The 26,268-nt window shown below is 39.6% G+C and overlaps 1 protein-coding gene across 2 annotated transcripts in view; it reads left to right on the top strand.

Moving 5' to 3' along the window:
• The window catches only part of SV2C (synaptic vesicle glycoprotein 2C), a 261,877-nt gene that overhangs the window by 1,109 nt on the left and 234,500 nt on the right, over positions 1-26,268 (top strand). The window lies entirely within an intron of this gene.

Genomic DNA, 26,268 nt, shown 5'->3' with positions numbered 1-26,268 from the left:
TGATGAACTTGGCACGGGGCGGTGGGCACCCACCACAGATACACACCCGGACCGTTTCTGTGGGCATGCGGGGACTCAGCACCCGGCACGCGGGGGCGGAAGGAGTGGGGCTGAGTCACAGAGACCAGAGGTGCCGCCTGGATGGCCCGAGCCGGGGGCGCTCACGTCACCCGCTACGTGAGCGAATGATGCAAATGAAGACCCACGGGGGCGGGCGGCGCTGGGAGGCGAGGGTGGCGGAGTCTCCGTCTGAGAGCGCCTGTGTGTGCGTCAGACGCTCTCCCGTGAAGGATGCCCGGCTGAACACTGCGGGGACTCCGCGGGAAGGCAGGGGAGGACTGCCTGCAGCGGGGCCGCCTCGGCGACGCGGGCGGCCTGGAAAGCTCCGCAGTGCGCCGCAGTGCCAGGAAGGCGCCCCAGGGGCCGGGCGCTCCCCAGGGTACCGGCGAGATGGGGCCGGGACGAGAACCTGTTGGGCTCCTCTCTCGCTGGACCTCCTTCCTGCCTACTTAGCTGACTGACAATGCGAGAAAGTTATTTAAATTAATTCCTATTCTCAATACTGGAGGAGAATTTGGCTTTATTTAATCAACTAAGCGTCCACTCATTTGCAGTGGCGAGTTCCGAAATCCCTCGTGCTCGCCCCAAGTTTTCATGTGAAGGCTTCGAGGTTGAGGCTCATGGGATGCAGTAAAGCTGACCCATTCCTTCACCATTTCTTAGGAGTTTTGTCAGGGGGCCTGGCCTCTAAGAGGAACTGAGAACGGCTTACAAAACATTGTACCTCATTCTTTCTTTACCACGTAAAAATGTGCGTTAAAAACAGTACTACGAATCCATTCCCTGGTAGGAAATATGACCCCAATCCACGTTTCATTCTATCTATTATTAATGTTATTACTATAATTATTTTTTTAAAGACCCCACTTTCTGAAAACCTAATGGCAAAAGATTTTCTACTTGCTTTACTGAGACCAAATCTGCAGTATGCGTGGTGATGGGAATGAAGGGGAGAGGGGGGAGAATGGGGCAAGGAAAAAAAGCGATTGTCACAGAGCCCAGAGACAAAGATCCCAGTTCCCACTCTCCCGAGTATTATGTTATGTCACCTTGGACAAGTGACTTACCCTCTCAGGTTCATGCTGCACATCTGAGAACTGAAAAATAGCTCAGACTAGCTCTTATTACAGAGATGTTTTGAGGACAAAAGAGAAGGTCTCAGAGAACTTGGAACGTGCAGAATCTTTATGAATGAAAAATATTATGAAACAAAGTCCCTTAAAGGGAAAAGAAAACAATTTTATCTCTTAAAAAATTCTGGAGACTTGCCCCAGCACTGTTCCTTTAATGAAATTTGGTCTTCAGACTCAGCAAATGTAGACAATAGACTTTTCCTAACAGTCTAATATAAAATAAAATGCCATTAGCTGCTGTCTGGAGAAGGGAAGGAAAAAAGAAAGAAAAAAAGCAAAAGCTCTGGACTACATCTGAATGTTTTGGTGAGGTAGAAGAGAAATCAAGTTTATTTTTGATGACCTAGTGACAGTAAAAGTAGCTTCTCTGGTCTGAACAGCAGACTAGCTAGGAGCTTTTAGAGGAAAATCCTACTCATTATTAACTCCGTAATATCTCTTAAGTTAGAAGGTGCCTCGGAGAGCAGGATGCAGTTTCTGCCTTCAAGGATATTACTGCAAAGGCCATCATAATGTGCAGCATATCACATGACCGCAAGTACCAGAAAATCCATTTTCTATAATTAGGAATATTCACTCTTACTCTGAGGTAAGAGCTTGTTGTTTACATGGAGCTTGTTGACATATTTCATAAATAAAAACATCTGATTTGTCAAAATGCCTTCCTAACCAGTTCACTATGTTGTTACTCATGTTATCCATACATAAAGATCAATTTCTGTGAATAGTGACCCTACAATGCCCTTTTTATTGTATGAGGCTGGATCAGGGGAGAACCTGATGGACCACTGTGCTTCATTCTCCTATGTTGCTAAAACTGTCTGACCCATGTTTTAGAACATGTATATCATGGCTAAGTAATTTCACACAAAGGTATCATTTTGAAAAAGTCTGTAAACCTAGGGGAGGCAGCTCCCAGCGGTGTGCAGTTTTGGTACAGCATTGCTAAATTGTTTTGCTTTGCTTTTTCAATTCCAGCCCTATTGAACAAGCAGTGTAAAATGTTTATTTGAGACAGCTGAGAGTATCAATGGGGGAAAATTACTATTTTAATTTTTTCTGGAAATACTATGTCTTAATGAGATACAGAGACACCATTTATTTAGTTTTATCCTGGATAACCCTTTTAGGGACAGTCAGTAGTAATTACATACTTCCTGTTGGGAAGAATTGAACAAAATAAAATAAATGAAGAGGAGTGGATTTGGGTAGTTTGGTCTTTTCTTGTCCTAATGTTCTTTCCCTCCATGAAATGCTGAAATATATGATGAGTTATGTTTTAAATTCAAATTTTGCTTATGAGTGGAAAATAGGAAGTGATTTTGACTAACTCATTAAAAACTTACATGGAGGTATGGACTCTTTCTGTAGTGGACATGGTCTGTTATATTTTGTATTATGCCTTTGGGAACATTAATTAAAACACTTTTAAAAGGTCAGATTTGAAAAATAGTCTCAATTTAATATAGAGCAGATATTTAGATCAATTTAACGTGACAACATTGAAATGTTTTCTGTTGACCACCTAATGCACACTATGCCTGCTATGTCTTTTCCCATGGGCAGTATGTAATACAAATGATTAAGACCAGACACTAAGAACTATATTGATGGGCTTCTATCTTCTCATAGCACTTGAGCCCTTGTACAATTCAAGAATACAGTGAGATTTATGACAAATTAGAACAAATGCTTCCCTTGTCATTTGCCACTATTTGAAAATCCTATGAATTGGAATCCTAGAATAACTAAATAGACCAGTGCTTCTCAAATAGTTATGTATTTCATACCTTCCTGATAAGCTTGTTAAAATGGGGATTTCTGAGCCCTATTGAACACATTCTAAATGAATGGCTTTGTGGGTAGGCCCAGAATATGCTGTTTATCAGATTCTTCCAAGTGAAGTGGTTAGATGTCATCATTAGGGGATCACACTTGCAGGAACCCTTGAACTAGGCCATGTGGTAGAGACCCAGAACACATGGACTTTCTAAGCTATGTTGTTCTTTTCAATATTATCTACTTGAAAACTTTAGAGAAGTCACATTTTAGTTGGCAAGAAAGATGTAAAGATGGCTAAATTCTTTGGTAAGAGTCAGAAAGAGGCAGGTGATTGGGAAGGACTCTGTAGAGATAGTTGTGCAGAAGATATCAAAGAAGGGAGAGCATAGGCAGAGGGAACATCGTGTATGGCTGTCAGGCTGGTAGAATAAAGACCGAAAACCCTTAAGGCCTGCAAGGCTCTGGATAGTATGTCCCCTGCTCACTTCCATAACCTCATTTAGCATAGCCAAACCTTTCCCATTCTAGCAACCTTCAAACGTCAGCCTTTTCCTGCTATGGCAACTGTATCACCTGCTCCAACCTACCTTCACCATATTAACTTGTATGTTCTTCAGATTTGAGGATAATATTTCCTTTCTGGGGAAGCCTCCCAAACCTTCTAAGTAAGCTTGTCAGAGAAAAACAGGATACTCAGTTAAATTTGAATTCAGATTAACAAAAAACATTTTTTAATATAAATATATCTCAGATATTACATACTTATTTTAAAATATTATTTGTTGTTTATATGAAGTTTAAGTTTATCTGGGAAGTTTGTATTCTTACTTGCTGAATCTGGCAACTGTTTCTAAAGCTCATTAATTTTACCATTTCCTTTTTTATTTTCTTAATGAGAGTCTTTCATTTTTTTTTTATGTTTATCTCTCCTGACTAAATTCTATATACTGTACTCCAAGAGGCCAAGGATGAGATTAATGATAGGTTGTTGTTTTGTTTTGCTCTTTTGTCCCTAGTGTCTAAAAAGGTATCTGGAATATAGCAGGAACTCAGTAAATATTATAAGATGAATTGAGCTGTTTGGGGAAAATGGACAAGTTCCTTAACCTCTCTGAATGTTAATTTTTCAGCTGTGAAAAGATGATTTTGTTTTTATAGAGGCAGGAAGAGAGAGAAATAGGAACATCCAGCTGCTCCTGTCTGTGCCCTCACCCAGGAACAAACTGACAACCTCTTCGCTCTGGGATGATGCTCCAACCAACCCAGCTACTGGCCAGGGCTTAATTTTTTTATTGACTTTTAAAAAGGCAGAAGAAGGGAGAGAGAAGGGAGGGGGAAGGAAAGCATTTGTTGTTCCACTCAGTTATGCATTTTTTTGGTTGCTTCTTGTGTATGCCCTGACTGGAATCGAACCTACAACCTTGTTGTTTCGGGACGATGCTCTTAGCCAGCTGAGCTAACCGGCCAGGGCCAAAAGATGATTTTAATATGTACTTTTTAGGATTGTATATGAAGATTAAATAAGAAAATATGCATAAATTGCTTAGCATATTACCTTGTAGACCCTGTACTTTAAAAGTGTCTTTTCTTTTCTTTCAATGTTTGTCTTATGAAATGAAAGGATTGCTGTTTAAGGTATGAAATCCTACTTCCTTTTTATTATAATGCAGTCTTGTAAGCAGTGAGATGTTTCCTGAACATTTACCAAATACAGGGTGCTCTGGAGATTCACTAGGCAGTTCTCAGGGAGGACCCATCTGCAGAATGGTAGCACCTGGGGCTGGCTTCATGGGCTTTTGTTACTGTGCAGTCACATAGAACCTCACATTTAGAAGGACCCTTTGTTTGATTTATATTCTGCCATTGTGGCCGGAAATTCATGGAACAAGGCCAGGTGGTTTTCTTTTGCTTTGAGCTCTGCCAGTTATGTCGCTGGTCCTGGTAACCAGTACATAGCCCATGCACTGGGAGCACTATATAGTCTTCCTAATGATCCCAGGCTTTTCATCACTCCAAGAACTTGTGATTTTCCCCTAATAGGGCTTAGAATTGACTGAACCAAATTCAATATCCATTGCACTGCACCATTACTGTCCTCACCTGATTACAACCACCTAGTAAACCTAGACCTTTGAGCATCAGGGACTTCTAAAGAACTAGCCTCAGGTCTCCTACTTTTAGGTCACTCCCTTTCCTCCTCATTACTGCTCCTAAAGTTGCTGACTGATTGGAGCTTGAAGTTCAAGGTTGGCCTTTGGGGGAGAAACAAAGCACCTGCTGTGTGTTTTAGAGGCAATTGCCTCCAGTGTGCAGATTCTAAAATATGCAGATTACCTAAGATAAATAGTGATCATGAGGGATTGGACTTTTCTAAGAGAAATATGAGATGTTTGTTCTTTGCTTTAAATCACCCCGCTGAGTCATGTGGCACAGGAGCCTCTGCAGCAAGGACAGCCATGCTTTTTGTCAATGCATACAGAAGGTGACCCACTTTATCACTTCAAGCTTTGACTAGCTTGTTTTAAATATACTCATTTAAATATTTCTTAGTAGAATTAAGTAAAACATTTTTATTTCTCCCATTGTGCACTTATGTGTGTTTGTATTTAAAAAGTGATGTTCTAATAATTCCATGGGACCATTCTCACATTTGCCCTCATACTATTATTATTTTTAAATTTTAACAGCATGCTCCAGTTTGTGCACATTAGACATATTATAAGCTGCATTGAAAACAAAAGTAACTTCAGTATAAAGTTTATATTTGACACTGTTTTGAAGTATCCAGTTAGATCTGCAGCCTGGTTTTCCTGTCTGCCTCATCAGTGTAGAGGTAGAATTAATAGAACCACAGTAGCATCCACAGCCATTTCTGTGCTTCTCGTCTTATCCCAGTTGTGGATTCCCAGGCTGCAGCAAAGGTTCCTAAGGAGTTCTCTGACTCCTCACCAGAGCATCCTGCAGTCCCTGCACTGGTGCCCTGCAGTGTGGCTGAGCCTGCTATCACTGCCCAGGGTACCTCAGCTCCATGTTGTAAAAACTGTTGATGCGACTGTGTGCTCTTCTTGAACCTGGGGAACTTACAGGATATGTGACTGCATGGAGGCTGGTGAGAGGACACTAAGAGTGACACAGCCTCCTGTAGTTTTAATTATTTCTTCCTCTGGCCATCATCCTAGAACCATAAATAGTGGGTCTCAAATTGCAGTTCACTTGGGATGAGCCCAGGAGACTTCTTAGTCCCTCCCCTCCAGACATGTTCAGAGATATCAGTATTAAGATAAATTATCAGAATTGTGTACAGAATGTTTATTGCATTATTATGTGTGATAGTAAAAAGTTGATAACATCCTAAATGTCCATCAGAGGGTGATCAGTTTAATAATGTTTCATCTAAATAATGAAATACTACACAGCCATTGAAATGAATGAAGTGAACCTATATGTAATTAATACAAAAATATTTTGAAGATATGTAGCAATTTATTGACTAGAATATGTGGTATGTCTACATTTTTAAAAATTAAGATATATTTAAAATTCTGGAAGGATAAAGACCAAACTGTTATCTTTTGGGAGCAAGATAGAGAGAACCTTACCCTTCATTCTTTATATATTTCTGAAATGTTTGAGTTTTTGACAATAAGCGTATATTACTTTTGTATTTAGATAATCAGTAAAGGTGGTAAAAATTAATTTCAAGATGCTCCTATGAAGCTATTTTTCAAATATGTCTAAATATCAATGTTTTAGTGGCTAAAAAGCAGTGCTAGTTTTTCCCCTGGATACTTTTATAGTCCATAATATAGGTAAGGTAATCGAAGTCATGAGAACATAAATTACCTTGGTACTCAATAAAGCTATTTTCATTTTGAATGAAAAAAGAACCCACATATAACCATTGAGTACAAGGGCCCCTGGGAAACATAGCTCATTGCTGATTTAGGATATTAAAGCTGAAGAGTTTCTCCCCTTCCCCCACTCTGTTCTCAATAAATCTTATGTATTCGATAGCTGTCAAAAGCCTGTATTACTACTAAGAATATTTTGCTTTTAGGGACATTTTTTATTCTGCTATGTCTATGTGTACAAGTAAGATTATTTTACTTATGAAAATTATTTATTAAGGTGTTGCAAATTATATTTTTTTAGTAGGTGTTGTTGGGCCACTCTAAATTCTCCATATTTTAGCTGCATGTGTAGTGAGCTGATTTATATTTGAGGGTGAAAAGGGGCAGATTGTAACACAGGGAGGGCTCTTCTGTCTTAGCATTGTGTCGGAAGCATGCTCCTTCTGTGCAGATCACCACATGCTCTCCCTGCAGTGGTTGTGAAGGGAGGTGGAGTGTGAGCCAGGTCTACTACAGAAGTGCTTTGTCTGTAGAGAAGATACAAGCCTTTATCACACTTCTTTGGAGACTCGCCGCAAATGCATGCAGTCTGGGGATTTGGATTGTGAAGGCACTGAGTTTTTACTATGCTACTTGAATCTTGATTAGTGATGGGTAGAAACAGGGTAGCCAGTTATTCCAAGTAGAATTAGAAACCTGAACCTAATGTGCAACTTGGGAAAACCCAGAAGAGAAAGGAAACAAACTGATGTGCTCAAAGATGGCTGCTCCAGCAACTGAGGGAGATGCCCAGCAACTGAGGGAATTTGGTGGTTTCTTTTCTAACTATTTTTAAAACCCTGGTATTCTCTATTCTAAATCCTATTATTCTCTCTGCCAGACAGTGCTTTCTGTGGGATTCTCCCACCATAGTTTTCTCTGTGTGAGGGTGAGAGCCCTCTGAATTGCTTCTAGAAGAGACTGACAAAAGACAAGTGAAACCTTGGCGACCTATCTTGGTACATAGTTCAAGGATATGAATATTTTCCTATCAACTGAAAGTGCTGTGAGGGCAATTCAGAAGAAATAAATCAGAAGACTGTGAAGAGTGACCCAGGACTGAATAATACATGTTTCTCTGTGTGCCTTTTAATCTAAAGTTGGAAGACTGATAAGGGCACACAATCTTTATGTGGAGCAGAGGACATGGTTGGAGCAGGGCTCACTTCATTTATTGCTAAATACATTACAGCTAATTGTTTGCCCAAACATTCATTACTGTGAAGCTGTATATGTAATAATTATGCCTACCTTTTGGGATACAGTTGTATGTGAACAGGAAGGTTTGATCATACTCAAAGATGGCAAATAAAAAAAAATTTAAACCAATAAAAGTTCACATTCACTTCCCAGCAAGCCCAAGGAGAAAGGCTGGTGATTAATATAATTGAATGTGTGACTTAGGAATATAGCCCATCTTATATCTACAACTTGATCTAACATTAGGAGAAAGACATGATTCTTCTTAAGCGCAGACAACAACAAAACCTGCTAGACCTGGAAAATTTGAAGACATTTGAGCTCTACCCACATTGTACACAGATGGAGTCTGAGCCAAGATTAAAGGGATATTTTGTGATAGAGATTTAATTCAGTTTAGTCCCAATTTTTTTGGCGTTTTACACTCCCTAATTATTACCATATTTCATAGTTGCTATGCTGATTACCACATCAGACATTTGGTATGTAAGATCATATTCACTTAATAAAGCTCCTAAATAAAGTGGAACTTAACAGATTGTGCTATATGCAATTGCTGGCTTAGAAAATTTTCATTTACTAGATCATTTTGAAATTAGGTACTACAAAAAGTCAGATGATGAACTATCTTTGCCCAAAATTAAATTGCATAAAGTGTGTGTACCTGAGTTTTGGGGGCTCCCAGTGATGTTCCTGAACTTACTTCTACCAACCTCCTGCTGGCAATATTAGTGCTTTCTTTTGCTGGTATATGTGTGTCTTTTGGGAGAGTGTATGTGTGTGTGTGTGGTCATCATTTCCTCTTGCTGGTATTGATGGGTTGTGACAGCTTCATATGGGAAACCATGACAGTGTTAAGTGGCTTCCCAAGGTCTTCTGATTACATTATACCATTCTGCTTGTAAGGGTTTGCTCCTTCCCTCAAAGGATACCTGACCGCTGATTTTCGGTCTAGCTGACATATGACAACACAAAACTCTCTTTTAAAGGTTATCACTGTCTCTTTGACTGACAGCCTTGCAAATTTGGATATGTAGCTTCTCAGTGTAACAGGCGGCTACTGTGCTTGTCCTCAGCCTGAAGGCCATTTGGGTTTATATTCGAGAGAGTTCAGCTTACCTTCTGGTAATGGTGAGAGCAATTTGGTGACCTTTTCTGATCATATCAGATTTGCCTTCTTTTTATCCAAGCTGTATTTTTCATTCAAAATTCCATAGTTAATTCTAAAAGCTAGCATATGTCTTTGTGTACATTCTTTAGACTGATAGATTTCTCATGTCTCAGGAGAGGAAAATAGGGGAGTTGGTGGTCAGATGTAAATTCTGGCTCTTAGTTGAATTTTTAAAATGTCTCAAAAGCTTAGAAATGTACAGCTCTGTTAGCAAATTGGCCATAATATTTTATTTGTAAAATACTTTGAAAATATTTATAATGCAATGAACTGTAAAATTAGCAAATTAATTTATTAACTTTGTTAATATTAGGGTAATTAGAAAAGGAGGAGCTCTAACTAAATTATAGCATTTATTATTTAGTCCTGATTCAACTGCCTTTTAACTCAACTGGAGGGTTAAGGATGGCTATTTATTTATTTTTTGGTTTATTAGCTCAAAAGCTACAGATATGATAAATGAAATAAATGCAGCTTCATTACATGTAATGAAAACTAGTATCAAAATTACTTTCATCCAATTTAGCTCAGTTGTTGCCCGTAAAGGGCACACTTTCCTGTGGGACCATAAAAGGTACTTGCATTTATCTGGAAATAAGAAGACAGATAAGTTATTTAATAACAACAGTTAAATATTTAAAAGTTAAATGCACAAACAATGATACCTACCTTTTCTTTCTTTTCTTAGAATTTCTGGACATATAGAAATTCAACACAAAGAAGTCAGGAGTCTGTATTTCCTCATAGAGCTAAAGTAGATTAATGACCTGTCCTACATTGATTTATTGTATGCATTCTTCAAATTGTTGTCCCCTTTTTATCAGTTTTAAACACATGCAGGTATACACTAAGGACTTACTGGTTCTGTTTTGCTATCTGGTTTAGACACATTAACTGGTTAATTTCTGAGAAAGTCATGGATGTCAAATAAATACCAAGTAACAGTGATAGACAGTGAGGTTTTTTTTCTCCAAATTGTATTTTCAGTGTTTTAGTTTCTTATTAGCTTATACATTTGTTGAATACTGTCACTTTTCTGGGAAAAATGCAAACCCTTTTATAGAGCAAAAAAGTAATAATTTATATATTAGAGTAAAATACTCAGCCAATTTCTACTCTCAAAATTCATAGTAATTGCATAATAACACTAATAACCATAATGCCAGTTTTAGCATTAAGTAATACTAGTCAAAAGCTGACAATTTTTTGAGATCTTTTATGCCAGCTTCCTAATTAATACCTAAAGAAAAACAGACCAAAAGCTATTAAACACTTGCCTAACTGTAACTAGTTAGTGACAAAGGTAGTCTTGGAATCCATCCTTTTGCATCCATTGCATCCATAATTCAATGCTGTTTTTATATTTTCTCTTTTTGTTTTCATTTGTATTATGTATTTTTTAAATGTTCAGGATTTCAGCATATTTTATAAATTTTAATTTGAAGAAGAGCAGAAAATATCCACAGAAAGCATCAAGGGTGCATCTAGGTCTCTAAAATGCACGTTGAGTTTGCTCCAGATTTGCCAAAACAATTTCTAGTACTTTTACCTGCTTCTGTCACTCTCACATGAAATAGACAAAGAGAGCATGAGCATCTGTTTTCAATGATCCCAGGACTTCTTACTAAAATTAAGTAAGAAACATCAAAGTAAAAATTCAGCATAGGGGAGTGACAGGTTATACAGTGCTATGGGTAGCACTATGAGTATTTTGTATTTGGCCACAGGTATATAATGGCTATTAACTGGGTTTTTTAATATTTAAATGGGCCGCTTATAAAATTTTATAGGTTTTAAATGTATGTTCCAATGATATACACAATCTGCATATTACATTTGTGCCTTCCACCCAAAGTCAAATCATCTCCCATCGTCACCATGTATTTGACCCTTTTTAGCCTTTATGACTCCCAGCCCCCTTTAAAATGGGCCTCTTTTTTATTGTAATTTATTGTGTTTATATAGATGCTAGTGTTGCCCTGAATGCGTCATCCCTCCCCATAGCGCCCTCCCCCCTTCCCTTCAGGTTTATCGCATCCTATCATCCCCTTTCCCTCTCTTCTCTTTTTCTCTGGTCCCTTTGATCTCTCCTCTGTCTCAATTCCATTCATCAGTTCACATTGTTTTTTGGATTCCTCAAATGAGTGAGGTTATACGATATTTTTCTTTTTCTGCCTGGCTTATTTCACTTAACAAAATAGTTTCCAGGTCCATCCATGTTCTCGCAAAAAGGTAACATTTACTTCTTTTTCATAGCCCCATAGTATTCCATTGTATATATGTATCATTGCTTTTTAATCCACTCGTCCACTGACAGGCACTTGGGATGTTTCCAGATCTTCACTATTGTGAACAATGCTGCCATAAACATGGGGGTGCATTTCTCCTTTTGAAACAGTGATATGGTGTTCTTGGGGTATATTCCTAAAAGTGGGATAGCTGGGTCAAAAGGTGATTCAATTTTTAATTTTTTTGAGGAATCTCCATACTGTTTTCCACAGTGGCTGCACCAGTCTGCATTCCCACCAGCAGTGCAGGAGGGTTTCCTTTTCTCCACACCCTCGCCAGCATTTATTATGTGTTGTTTTGGATTGTTTATCTTCCTGCTATTGAGTTTTACAAGTTCTTTATAAATGTTTGTTATTAACCCCTTATCAGAAGTACTGTTGAATATGTTTTCCCATTGTGTAGTTTGTCTTTTTATTCTGTTCTTATTGTCTTTAGCTGTGCATAAGCTTTTTAGTTTGATATAGTCCCATTTGTTTATCCTGTCTTTTATTTCACTTGCCCGTGGAGATAAATCAGCAAATATATTGCTGCAAGAGATGTCAGAAAGCTTATTGCTTATGTTTTCTTCTAAGATGTTTATGGTTTCACAGTTTACATTTAAGTCTTTTATCCATTTTGAGTTTATTTTTGTGAATGGTGTAAGTTGGTGGTTTAGTTTCATTTTTTTGCAGGTAGCTGTCCAATTTTCCCAACATCATTTGTTAAAGAGACTGTCTTTACTCCAATGTATGCTCTTACCTCCTTTGTCAAATATCAATTGTCCATAAAGACGTGGGTTTATTTCTAGGTTGTTTTGTTCCATTGATCTGTATGCCTGTTCTTATGCCAGTATCAATCTATTTTGAGTACAATGGCTTTGTAGAATAACTTGATATCAGGAAATGTGATACCTCCCACTTTATTCTTCATTTTCAAGATTGCTGAGGCTATTTGTGTTCTTCTTTGGTTCCATATAAATTTTTGGAATATTTGTTCTATACCTTTGAAGTATGCCATTGGTCTTTTAATAGGAATTGCATTGAATTTATAAATTGCTTTGGGTAATATAGACATTTTAATGATGCTTATTCTTCCTATCCATGAAAACAGTATATGCTTCCACTTGTTTGTATCTTTCTTGATTTCTCTTATCAATGTTTTATAATTTTCCGAGTACAAGTCTTTAATCTCCTTGGCTAAATTTACTCCTGGGTACCTTATTTTTTGTTGTTGCAGTAATAAAGGGGATTGTTTCCTTAATTTCTCTTTCAGAAAGTTTATTGTTGGTATATAAAAATGCCACTGGACAGAGAGAAAATAGTAACACATTAGGCGGACATTGCAACTCCCACTGCCTGTTACCAACGTGGATTACAACTTAACTTAGGAACAATCATCTTGAAAATCAACTTTGGACTAAACTAAGAGGAATCTATAACCAAGTATCACCGAAGAAACCACACTGAGCTAATAGGAAGGACAGAGATAAGGAAAGGGCTGCCTGCTCCCAGGAGCAGGAGGTGGCCTGGAAGGTCTCTCACTGTGGGGTGGGTTGCCTGAAGAGCTGTGGGTCCTCAGCCCCAGGACCGGAACCCCAGCCTGGAGCCGCAGAGACTAGAAGAGGTGTACGGACAATATTTAGCAGAAAGAAATGCCAGGTTACTGTTTGCAAGAGGGAGACAGAACTCTCATACCTGGGCTCTGTCTTCAAGGGACCCTGCATAAAACTTTGTTTACAGACACATACCGAGGGCTCTGGGGGCGGGGAGCACCTAGAGGACTGGAGTAGTGAGAAGAGAGTATTGTCTCAGAAGAACAGGAAGAGACTGTAGGGGAAAGCCACCCTGACCCCTGTACTGGGTCATTTCCCAAACCTAAAGTGATTGTTTTTCCTGGGAGAACTAAGCCAGCAGAGGGAAGCAATTACCCACCCACCAGAGGCTCTCCTGCTCCAGTCAGTGCAGGGAGACACTTAGAAGCCAGGGGCACATCAGGGACACAGGTTCTGAGTGCTGATATCTGGCCTACACACACCCCCCCAAGCTGCTGAGTACCTTCCAAAAGGTGGGAGGTCCCAGTCACAGCAGAGGCCATGGCACTTGGCTTGTGCAGCTGCAAAGCGTGGAGACCAGTGAGGCAGCTGGAGTGGCAGCAGCAGGGGGCACAGCCCAACAGCTCACATGGTGACTGTGAGGGGCAGATCCTGGAGAGGCATCCCATGCAACCATGGGGGGGGTGGAACCAGAAGAGGCAGCCCATGTGCCCACTGGGGGGCAGAACGCAGTGAGGCAAGGAGTCCTCGCACCTGCAGAGCAGTCTAAACTGTGAACCACAAGCATAGACAGTGGGATCCAGCAGAAACACCACACCTCGGGAATAGAGAGGCCACACACACTGGCCAAGAGTAGATAAAAGCCAGCCTAGGAGTGCAGCTGATATTTACAACAGCATCAGGACCCAGCAGAGGCAGCCACAAATTCTGGATTTCCTGTAGCTCCATGAAGGTTGCTAAGGGCCAATCATAAGCAGTGACTCCCACTGGTCTGTGCCAGGTTCTGGCCAAGGAGGTCCAGGGCTGGTACATCTTGTGGCCAGATACAGAGAGAAATAGTGCAGGACCTAACAACCCTTGTTAGAGTGGTATCTTAAGGAAAGGCTTCTCACACCTGACCCAGCTAAGGCATAGAAAATGCTGACACAATAGCAAAAAGAGAGTAGCAGCAAACAAGTGGCCCACAGCGGATTAAAAACAACAACTGAAGCCAACCCAAGAAGATTTAGAAAAAACACAACTGAAAACTGGAAGCAGACAACATCAACCCTATACTCAGCTAGCTACACAAACAACACATCCAAAGGAGCAGTCTATACACAGACAAAATAGAAGACAGAGAAATGCAATCCAAATGAATCAACAAGAGAAATCTCCCCCAATCAGCAGTAGAGTGTCGGCCTGGCGTGCGGGGGACCCGGGTTTGATTCCCGGCCAGGGCACATAGGAGAAGCACCCATTTGCTTCTCCATCCCCTCCCTCCTTCCTCTCTGTCTCACTCTTCCCCTCCCACAGCCAAGGCTCCATTGGAGCAAAGATGGCCCGGGCGCTGGGAATAGCTCCTTGGCCTCTGCCCCAGGCGCTAGAGTGGCTCTGGTTGCGGCAGAGCGATGCCCCGGAGGGGCAGAGCGTCGCCCCTGGTGGGCATGCCGGGTGGATCGCGGTCGGGCGCATGTGGGAGTCTGTCTGACTGTCTCTCCCCATTTCCAGCTTCAGAAAAATACAAAAAAAAAAAAAAAAAGAAAGAAAGAAATCCCCCCCAAAAAAAGAACTTAATGAGATGGAAATAACCAAGATATCGGATGCAGAGTTTAGAATAATGATTGTTAGGATGCTCAAGGATCTTAGAGCAACAATAGATGGACATAATGAGCACCTAAACAAAGAGATAACAAGCATCAAAAAGAACATGGAAATAATAAAAAGGAATCAGACAGAAATGACAAATACAATATCAGAAATGAACTACATTAGAAGGAACTAAAAGCAGGCTGAATGAAGCAGATAATTGAATCAGCAATTTAAAGTACAAGATAAGTGAAAGCACAGAAGCTGAATAGCAAAAAGAAAAGAGGCTCAAAAAGTCTGAGGAAAATCTGAGAGAGCTCTATGACAATATGAAGAGACACAACATCCTCATAATAGGGGTTACTAAAAGAGAAGAGAAAGAACAAAGGATAGAGAACCTGATTGAAGAAATCATAGCTAAAATCTTCCCTAAATTGATGAAGGAAAAATTCACACAAGTTCAAGAAGCACAGAGAATCCCATTAAAGAGAAACCCAGAGACATACAACAAGACATATCATAATTAAAATACGAAAGCTAAGAGATAAAGAGAGAATACTAAAATCTGCATGAGAAAAGCAGTCAATCACCTACAAAGGAGCCTCCATAAGGATGCCATCCAACTTTTCAACAGAAATACTTGAGGTCAGAAGGGAATGGCAAGAAATATTCAAAGTACTGCAAAACAAGAGCCTAGAACCAAGACTTCTTTATCCAGGAAGGCTATCCTTTAAAATTGAAGGAGAAATAAAAGCTTCCTAGACACACAGACGCACACACACACACACACACACACACACACAATCCTCAAGAATTCACTACAACAAAACCAATGCTTCAAGAAATATTAAGGGGCCTGTTGTAAACAGAACAAAAGGGGGAAATCTAGTAAAAGAGGAATGTAGATTTAAAGAATAAAATGGCAATAAATAAACTACATATCAATAATAACCTTAAATGTAAATGGAATCTTCTGACTCATAGTCAGACACATTAACCATTGCGCCACTGACCCACATGTAAATGTAAATGGATTAAATGATCCAATCAAAAGACATAGGGTAGCTGCATGAATAAGAAAACAGGACCCGTACATATGCTGTCTACAAGAGACACACCTCAAAACAAAAATACACATAGACTGAAAGCAAAGGGATGAAAAAAAAAATATTTTATGCAAATGAAAATAAAAAAAAGCTGGGTACCAATACTTATATCTGACAAAATAAACTCTAAAACAAAGGGATAAAAAAGGTCACTACAGCCTGACCTGTGGTGGCGCAGTGGATAAAACGTCGACCTGGAAATGCTGAGGTCGCCAGTTCGAAACCCTGGGCTTGCCTGGTCAAGGCACATATGGGAGTTGATGCTTCCAGCTCCTCCCCCCTTCTCTCTCTGTCTTTCCTCTCTCTCTCTCTCTCTGTCTCTCCCTCTCCTCTCTAAAAAATGAATAAATAAAAAAAAAGAAACAAAGATTAAAAAAAAATGTTAAAATAAATAAATAAATAAATAAATTTTAAAAAAAGGTCACTACATAAAGGGAGCAGTTCAATAGGAAGATATAACCATTATAAATATCTATGCACTTAATACAGCAGCACCTAAATATATAAAGCAGATTTTGATAGACATAAAGGGTGAGATCAACATCAATACCATAATAGCAGGAGATTTCAATGCTCCACTAACATCACTGGATAGATCTTCCACACAGAAAATTAACAAAGAAACAGCAGCCTTAAAAGACACACTAGATTAACTTGATTTCATAGATATCTTCAGAACCTTTCACCTGAAAGCAAAAGAACATACCCTCTGTTCAAGTGCCCATGGTACATTCTCTAGGATAGTCCACCTGTTAAGACACAAAACAAGTCTCAATACATTTAAGAAGATGGAAATCATATTAAGCATCTTCTTTGATCACAATGGCATAAAATTAGAATCAACTACAATAGAAAAACTTAAAAACATTCATACACTTGAAAACATGCTATACACTAAATAGCATGTTACTAAATAATGAATGGGTTAACAATGACATCAAGGAAGAAATGAAAAATCTTATTGAAACAAATGAAAATGAACATACAACAACTCAAAATTTATGGGACACAGTACTGAGAGGGAAGTTCATAGCACTACAGGCATAACTTGAGAAGCAAGAAAAAGCTCAAATAAACAACTTAACCCTGCATCTAAAAGAACTAGAAAAAGAACAGCAAGTAAAGCCCAGAGGAAGTAGAAAGAAGAAAATAATAAAGATCAGAGCAGAAATAAATGAAATAGTGGCTAAAAAAAAAAAAGAAGATCAATGAAACCAAGATCTGATTCTTTGAAAAGGTAAATAAGATTGATGAACCTTTAACCAGACTCACCAAGACATGTGTTTGTTGGGACACTTGAATTTGTAAACACAATAAATTAAAATCAATTAAAAATGCCACTGATTTCTGAATATTAATTTTATATTCTGCTACCATGCTGAATTTATTTATCAGGTCATATAGCTTTTTGACTGAGACTTTAGGGTTCTCAAATACAGTATCATGTCATCAGCAAATAATGATAGTTTTACTTCTTTTCAAATTTGAATGCCTTTTATTTCTTCTTCTTTTCTGATTGCTGTGGTTAGGACTTCCAGAACTATGTTGAATAAGAGTGGTGAAAGAGGTCACCCCTGCCTTGTTCCTGATCTTAAGGGTATTGCTTTTAATTTTTGCCCATTGAGTATATATGTTAGCCATGGGTTTGTCATAGATGGCCTTTATTATGTTGAGGTATGCTCCCTGTATTCCCACTTTACTGAGAGTTTTGATCATAAATGGGTGCTGGATTTTATCAAGTGCTTTTTCTGCATTCATTGGTATTATCATGTAATTTTTATCCTTTGTTTTGTTTATATGATGAATCATATTTATTGATTTGCAAATATTGTTCCAGCCTGCCTCCCCAAAATAAATTGCACTTCATAATGATGTATGATTTTCTTCTTCTATAACTAGATCTAGTTTGCTAATATTTTGTTGAGAATTTTAGCATCTGAGTTCATCAGGGATATTGGCCTATAATTTTTTCTTTGTTGTGTCTTTGCCTGGTTTTGGAATGAGGATAATGCTTGCCTCATAAAAGGAACGTGTAAGTCTTCTCTTCTCTTGAGTTTTTAAAATAGTTTGAGAAGGATAAGTGTGAGTCCTTCTTTGAATATTTGGTAAAATTTGCCTGTGAAGCCATCTGGCCCAGGACTTTTGTTTGCTGGGAGTTTTTTGATAATTGTTTAGATTTCATTTGTTGTAATCAGTCTGTTTAGGTTTTCTGATTCTTCCAGATTGAGTTTTGGAAGATTATGTGTTTCAATGAATTTATCCACTTCACCTAGGTTGTCCAATTTTTGGCATACTTCCTAGTATTCCAATCCTTTGTATTTCTGCTGTTTCAATTATTACTATTCTACTTTCATTTCTAATTTTATTTGAGTCCTCTCTCTCTCTCTCTCTCTCTCTCTCTCTCTCTCTTTTTGATGGGTCTGGTTAAAGGTTTATCAATCTTGTTTACCTTTTCAAAGACCAGCTCTTGGTTTCATTAATATTTTTTATTTATTTCTTATCCTCTATGTTATTTCCACTGTGATTTTTATTATTTTCTAACTTCTACTTCCTCAGGGCTTTATTTGTTGTTCTTTTTCTAGTTCTTTTAGATGCAGGGTTAAGTTTTTTGAGTTTTTTCTTGCTTCTTTTTTTTTCATATTTGGAGATGAGAGAGAGAGACAGAGAGAGAGAAGGGGGGAGGAGCTGGAAGCACCAACTCCCATATGTGCCTTGACCAGGCAAGCCCAGGGTTTCGAACCGGCAACCTCAGCATTTCCAGGTCGACGCTTTATCCACTGTGCCACCACAGGTCAGGCTTTTCTTGCTTCTTAAGGTTTGCTTGTAATGCTATAAAATCCCCTCTCATGACTGCTTTTGCAGTCCCATAAATTTTTAATTGTTGTATATGTTCATTTTTATTTGTTTCAATGAAATTTTTTATTTCTTCATTGATCTTGTTAACCCATTCATTATTTAATAACATGCTATTTAGCATCCAAGTGTTTAATATTTTTCACTTTTTCTATTGTAATTGATTTCTAATTTTATGCCATTGTGATCAGAGAAGATGCTTGATATGATTTTAATCCTCTTAAATTTATTGAGACTCATTTTGTGTCCTAACATGTGATCTATCCCAGAGAATGTACACAAGCACTTGAATAAAATGTATATTCTGCTGCTTTGGAGTGAAAGGTTCTGAAGATATCTTTTAAATCCAGTTGATCTAGTGTGTCATTTAAGGCCACTGTTTCTTTCTTAATTTTCTGTGTGGAGGATCTATCCATTGATGTTAGCAGGATATTAAAATCACCTACTATTATAGTGTTGCTGTTGATCTTGCCCTTTATGTCCATCAAAATCTGCTTTATATATTTAGGTGTTCCTGTGGTAAGCACATAGTTATTTACAATGGTTATATCCTCCTGTTGGATTGATTCTTTTATCCTTATGTAGCAACATTTTTTATTCCTTACTTTAACCTTTGTTTTAAAGTCTATTTTGTAAGATATAAGTATTGCTACCCCAGCTTTTTTTGTTTTCATTTCCATTAGTGTGAAATGCTTTTTTCCATCTCTTCACTTTTAGTCTATGTGTATCTTTTGTTCTGAGATGGGTCTCTTGTAGAAAGCATATGTACTGGTCCTGTTTTCTTATCCATGCAGCTATCCTATCCTATGTATTTTGATTGGATCATTTAATCCATTTACATTTAAGGTTATTAATAATATGTAGTTGTTTATTGCCATTTTATTCTTTAAATCTACAGTCCTTTTTTCTCAAAATTTTTTTCCTTTACTCTTTTTACAGTAGGCCTCTTAACATTTCTTGCAGTACTGATTTGGTTGTAATAAATTCCTTGAGGTATTTTTTGTTTGTTTGTTTGTTTTGTCTGGGATCTTTTTTATTTCTCCTTCAATGTTAAATGATAGCCTTGCTGGACAAAGAAGTCTTTGTTGTAGGTTCTTCTTCACATCACTTTGAATATTTCTTGCCAATCCCTTCTGGCCTCAAATGTTTGTGTTGAGAAGATGGATGTCATCCTTATGGGGGCTCTTCTGTAGGTAATTAACTGTTTTTCTCTTGTAGCTTTTGGAATTCTTTCTTTTTTCTTTTAACTTTGGTTCTTTAGTTATGATGTGTCCTGGTGTAGGCCTCCTTGAGTTCCTCTTTAATGGAACTCTCTGTGCTTCTTGAACTTGTGTGACTTTTTCATTCATCAATTTAAGAAAATTATCAGCTATGATTTATTCAAACAGGTTCTGTATTTTTTGTTCATTCTCTTCTCCTTCAGGAACCCCTATGATGCAGATGTTATTTCTCTTCATGTTGTCACAGAGCTCTCTTAGAGTTTCCTCAGACTTTTTGAGCCTCTTTTTTTTTTTTTTTTTTTTTTGCTGCTCTGCTTCCATGCTTTCGTTTATCATGTCCTCTAAATTGCTGATTCTATTCTCTGCTTCATCCAGCCCGCTGTTAATTCCTTCTAGTGTAGTCTTAATTTCTGATATTGTGTTGTCATTTCTGACTAGTTGTTTTTTATTATTTCAATGTTCTTTTTGATGCTTGCTATCTCTTTATTTAGGTGCTCTTTATGTTCATCCATTGTTGCTCTAAGATCCCTGAGCATCCTAAAAGTCATTGTTTTAAACTCTGCATCTGGTATTTTGGTTACTTCCATCTTATTCAGTTCTTTTTCTGGGGATTTCTCTTGTTACTTCATTTGGGTTGTATATCTCTGTCTGACCATTTTGTCTGTGTATTAGGTAGCGCTGTCTGACTTTGAAATTTTTGTGTGATCCTTATAAAGAAGATGGGCTCAGGGATACTGTCCTTCAGGCCACTTGTTTTCTTTGTTCTAGGAATGTTTCTTGAGGGTACTATTTTCCCTTTTGTTGTAGATGCAATTGGTTCTTTTGTGGGTACAGTTATCCCTTCAGCCTGGCTTGGTCTAAGGGTCAACCTTGATCATTTGTATTACACACTGTGCAATATTTGTCCTGTTTGATGTTCTCCACAGTGTCTGGTGCCTGCTAGGGTCCACCTTTGGGTGTGCTGCTTGTGTAGGTAGTTCAGTCTAGGTTTGGTGCTTTCTGCCACCCACTACCAGTAGTGTTGGCTCTAGTTCCTCTTGGGTGGTGTCCGCTGTTGTTTGTAACTCACTGTGGGCTACCAGTTTGCAGCTACTGCACTTTTCACTGTTTGTGTCTGTGTTTTCTTTGTACTGGGTACTGTGGGAGGGACCAACCTTTGTATAAGTATCAGCTTCCTTCTGCTTAAAGATGACAGCAGCTCCATAAAATCCCAAGCTCTGTAAGGTTTGTCTCCACTTTTCAGCTGCTCCTCCTCCTCTTGTAGCTGCCTGGTCTTCCCACAAAGTCTTCTGTAGTAAGATTGTAGTGTGAGCTCAGACTAGCCTCACCCAACCAACCCCTCTACAGGTTGCACACTTAGTGGGTTAGGGCAGCTGAGGTTGTGAATACAATGTTTGTGGGACCTCCTACTTCAGGAGTCCCTTTGTCAGGAACTCAGTACAGGAATGTGATTTCTACTCCAAAGCTTGATCCCTTAGCCACTGCTGGATACTCAAAATTTATTTCTTTCTAACAAGGTGAGCAGGAGGTTCAGACTGAGTGTGGCCAACAGGCCCCTCTGTGGAAGTTCTTTTAGCTACTGAGACCCCAATCTCAGGGAGGAAGACTGAGAGAGTCCTTTCCTGGGGCTGACTGTTCCCCTCCCAAAGGTGGCTAAGCCCTTCAACTAGATCCAACAATAGACTCACAGGGGCCCACACTTTAAATGTCCATGCTCCTAGCCTCTCTCTCTTCCTCCTGTGGAATCTAGCCTAGCAGGACAGAATATCCAGAGCCCAGGCTAGCTGACTGTGAAGCTCCATCCTATCCAATGCACTTGAGCTGCTGTGCCAGTGCTGATCAGAGAGAGTAGAACTCGCCTCAGCTGAGCCTAGTGTGATGAGTTTGCCTTAGGATACCACTCTAGCAAGGGTCATTAGGTCCTGAACCGATGCTTTCTGAAGCTGGCCCCTGGATGTTCCAGCCCCGGGCCTCCCAAGCATGAACCCAGCACAGACTATTGGAAGACACTGCCTGTGACTGGCCCTCAGCAACCTTCTTGAAGCTACAAGCAATTCAGAGTTTATTACTGCCTCTGCTGGGCCCAGGTGTACATGGAAATGCCAAGCTGAACTCCTAGGCTAGCTTCTACCCACACTGGGCATGGGGGAAAGTATGCTCAAATGGCCAAGTTTCCCTGAGTCTCACCTCCTGCAGCCTGTCTGCTGGCTGGCTGGCTCAGCTGCTGACAAAACCTCTGCTACAGTCTAGAGCAGGGGTCCCCAAACTACAGCCCGTGGGCCACATGTGGCCCCCGCCGCACTTCTGGGAAGGGGCACCTCTTTCATTGGTGGTCAGTGAGAGAAGTATAGTTCCCATTGAAATACTGGTCAGTTTGTTGATTTAAATTTACTTGTTCTTTATTTTAAATATTGTATTTGTTCCCGTTTTGTTTTTTTACTCTAAAATAAGATATGTGCAGTGTGCATAGGGATTTGTTCATAGTTTTTTTTTTATAGTCTGGCTCTCCAACAGTCTGAAGGACAGTGAACTGGCCCCCTGTGTAAAAAGTTTGGGGACCCCTGGTCTAGAGCCTGCAGCAATTCAGTGATTAGGAAGAGTGGTGGGTGTTGCTCCGCCCCTCAGCCCCAGGTGATAGTCTGTCTAGACTTTTTTCACAGACCTCAGTAGGGTGAGGCCCCAGGAGTCTGTTGGATGTGGCTTCTGAGACCTAGAGGTGTTGTCTGCCCACCCACAGTTTCAACTGAGTCTCTTATGAGGTGGAAGCACCAGTCACAGTCTCGGGAGAGTGTTGGGGGGGGGGAGGGAAGCTCCGGTGTCAACACAAGAAAACTGAGTCAGTGACAGGTCCCCTGCTTCCTGGCCTCTCAGAATGACCCGTCGCCATGTCTGGGGTAGGAGAGACTTTCAAGGGCAGAGCAGCTGCTTTTTTCCAGGCTTATGCCACTCAGAGGGGATTGCTCCACCCAAGAAAGATGATGACTGCAGTACTGGAGAATGATTCAGCACAGGGGTTTCGTTGGCTGTCCCTCACAGTGTCTCTCCCTGGACCTCCAGCTTTACACTCTCCTCCTGCTCTCCCCTGCCAAAGCCCAGGGTAAGTGGCTGTGAACAAGGTTTTCTGCGTGAGCCCTTTAAAATGGAGTCTGAATCTGAGAGCTCTGTGTCTTTCTCACAGACAGAAACCCAGCTCTTTTCACAGCTAAATGCTATCTGGGCGCCTCTTCTAGGCTCAGGAGCTCTAGGCTGGGGCTCCGGGCCTGGGGCTGAGGACTCACACCTCTCAGGGCAACCCACCCTGCAGCCCTTCCGGTTCTTCAGCCACCACTCGCTCTCGCGGCACAGCCCTTTCCACATCCCGCCCTTCCTACCAGTCTCGGTGTGGCTTCTTCGGTGATCCGTGGTTATAGACTCCACTTGGTTTAGTCCAAAGTTGGTTTTTCAAGATGATTGTTCTCAAATTAAGTTGTAATCCAATTGGTCCTGGGAGGTGGCAGTTGGAACGTCCACCTACTCCACCACCATCTTTCTTCCCCTGACAGCCTCCTTTAAGAAAAGGATTTTCAGACCAACAACATCCCTCTTTGAGCTCAGAAACACCAACACCAGCTGAGCAGCACCTGCTGCTCAGGAGTCTGAGCTAATCATCTTCCTCTAAGCTTATTTAATATTCTCTCAGCCTGAAAGGTGCTTGTTTTTATCTTGCAGTTGCTGCCTTTGTAATGCATTAGAGTTCTCTTTTCACTCTTTCATTATCTGGTTAACAACTGCGTATTTAATAATTATTTACATTAAATTCTCTTAATTCAGTTTCCTAACTTGATTCTCACTGATACACATCACCCTGATGCCCTCATTGTGAACTCCCAGTGAAATTCTATTCTTCTGGGCTTCCTCTTGCCAATATATCATACTTCAATCTGTTCTGCTGGTTTATTCTCTTCTCTCTAAACTCTTAACTTTTCTGTGATCCTGGGTGCAACCCTCATCTCCCCTACTCTACCCTTTACCTACACTCACTCTCATGGTAAGCTTGTTCATTCATATGGCCTTAAAACCCATCTATATTCTACTGACCCCAAAATCTATGTAACTGACCCAGACCTCTCTCCCCAAAACTTCAACTGTCTACTCAGCATCTCCCTTGGATGTCTAATCAATACCTTAAATTTAATATGTCCAAAAATTGGACTCCTGATGTTGTCTCTCCACCCTCACCCAAAGCTGCTGGTTCTACACCCTGTCTCATCACAGTTGACTGAAAAATCTATCCTTCCCCTTTCTCACTTTCTTCTTACAGTCCACATCAAGAAGTCTTTTTGCCTCTACCTTCAAATTATACCCAGAATCTGATTGCTTCCTACTCCCTCCATTGTTGCTCCTTACCCCTGTCTGAACCATCTGAATTACTGAAGTAGCCTCTAACCTGGTCTCTGTTTTTTCTCTCAAGCTCTAGAGTCCATCTTCAGCATAACAGCCAGAGTAATCTGTTTAAAAGAAGTCAGATCATGTCCCTTCTGTGCTCACATCCCTGCACTGGCTTTCATCATACTCAGAGTAAAAGCCAAAGTCTTTACAATTGTCTACAAGGCTTTACATTATCTGACTGTTTACCTTTCTGAGTTTGTCTCCTACTTTCCCCTTTTATCACTTCGTTTCTACCACACTGGCCTCCTTGCTGTTTCTCTAATATGTCATGCATGACTCTCACTTCCTTTAAGTCGTTGCTCAAACTTATCTCAGTAAAGCCTATCCCATATTCCCTATACTACAACCTACCTCCTCCCCACTCTCAATTCCCCTTGGTTTGCTTTTTATTTTTCATAACATAAATTATCTTCTAATAAATTGTGATTTATTTTAGTATGTTTATTGTGTTTCTCCCAATGCTTGCATGAAAAATCCACAAGGCAGGGATCTTGCTTGTTATCCCGAGTGACTCAAATAGTGCCTGACACATAGTAGAAAGACAATAAAAATTTGTTGAATGTTGAAAGAATGAAAGTATGATATATGCAGATCATCAACAGAAGTTCAAGGAATGGACTACACAGCAGGGATAAAGTAGGCCACAAAATGAATACACAAAGGAATTAAATACTTCCATAAGTGGCCAAATAATTCAATGGAAAAATAAAATCTCTCTACATTAGAGGACTCAAAAGAGGAATTTGTATTTGAGAACTAATTTATAAATCTAATAACTTGAAGATGTGTGTAGGCTACAATGAAAAAGAGTAAAAAAAAGAGAGAAAAGTGACAAGAGTGTTCCATATGTGTATATAAATACTCTATTTTTCTTCTATCCTAATATCAGAGGAGACGTAAAAGGCTAAACCTCTTGAGGTTACAAGAATTGTGCTATTTACTAGGTCAAATGGATCATATCTCTTTGAGACTTGAAGTATCAGCAAACCTATTTTGGAGATCTGAGGGGGAATGACTACAGGAAAACACTAATGAAATGCATTCTCATTCCTAAGTAGACTTACATGTGGGTTCATGTCACGTACAGCCAGTTTTCTAATAGCGTGGGTGTTAGGGATTGAATTGCATCCCCCTAAAAGATATGTTGAGTTCCTCACCTCTGTTACCTGTGAATGTGACTTTATCTGGAAAAGGTCTTTGCTGATGTAATTAAGTTAAGGTCATTAGAGTGGGCTCTAATATGACTTGTATCCTTATGAGAAGAGAGACATTTGAACATAGAACATAGAGAGAATGCCAGGTGATGATGGGCAGACTGGAATGGTGCAGCTGCTGGTCAAGGAATGTTAAGGATTGATGGCCACCATGAGAAGCAAGAAAGAGGCAAGGAAGGATTCTTTTCTATAGATTTTAGAGGCAACATGGCTATGCTGACACCTTGATTTCACACTGTTAGCTTCTAGAGCTGTGACACTATATCTGTTGTTTGATGCCACCTGATTTGTAGAACTTTGTTCCAGCAGCGCTAGGAAACTAATATACTTCTGAACTTTGCTTATTAGTTCCAGTTGTTTTTTTAGTGGAGTCCTAAGAAGTTTCTACATGAATTGTACATATATATATACACACACACACACACACACACACACACACACACATTGGAAACTAATACAATGGTTTGTACCTAGAAAATAGATATTTTAAGACACAATGACTTAAGTCAACTCTGATTTTCCATAGAAATAGAATAATAGTTAGGGTTTATATCTTGTTACCAACTGCTCTTTGGAGGAATGATGGCCCACAGTGTGTTCAAT

Source organism: Saccopteryx leptura, chromosome 5 (assembly GCF_036850995.1).
Source record: "Saccopteryx leptura isolate mSacLep1 chromosome 5, mSacLep1_pri_phased_curated, whole genome shotgun sequence".
Classification (NCBI taxonomy): domain Eukaryota; kingdom Metazoa; phylum Chordata; class Mammalia; order Chiroptera; family Emballonuridae; genus Saccopteryx; species Saccopteryx leptura.
Note: the sequence above shows the minus strand (reverse complement) of the source record. Positions and strands in the feature narration are given on the sequence as shown.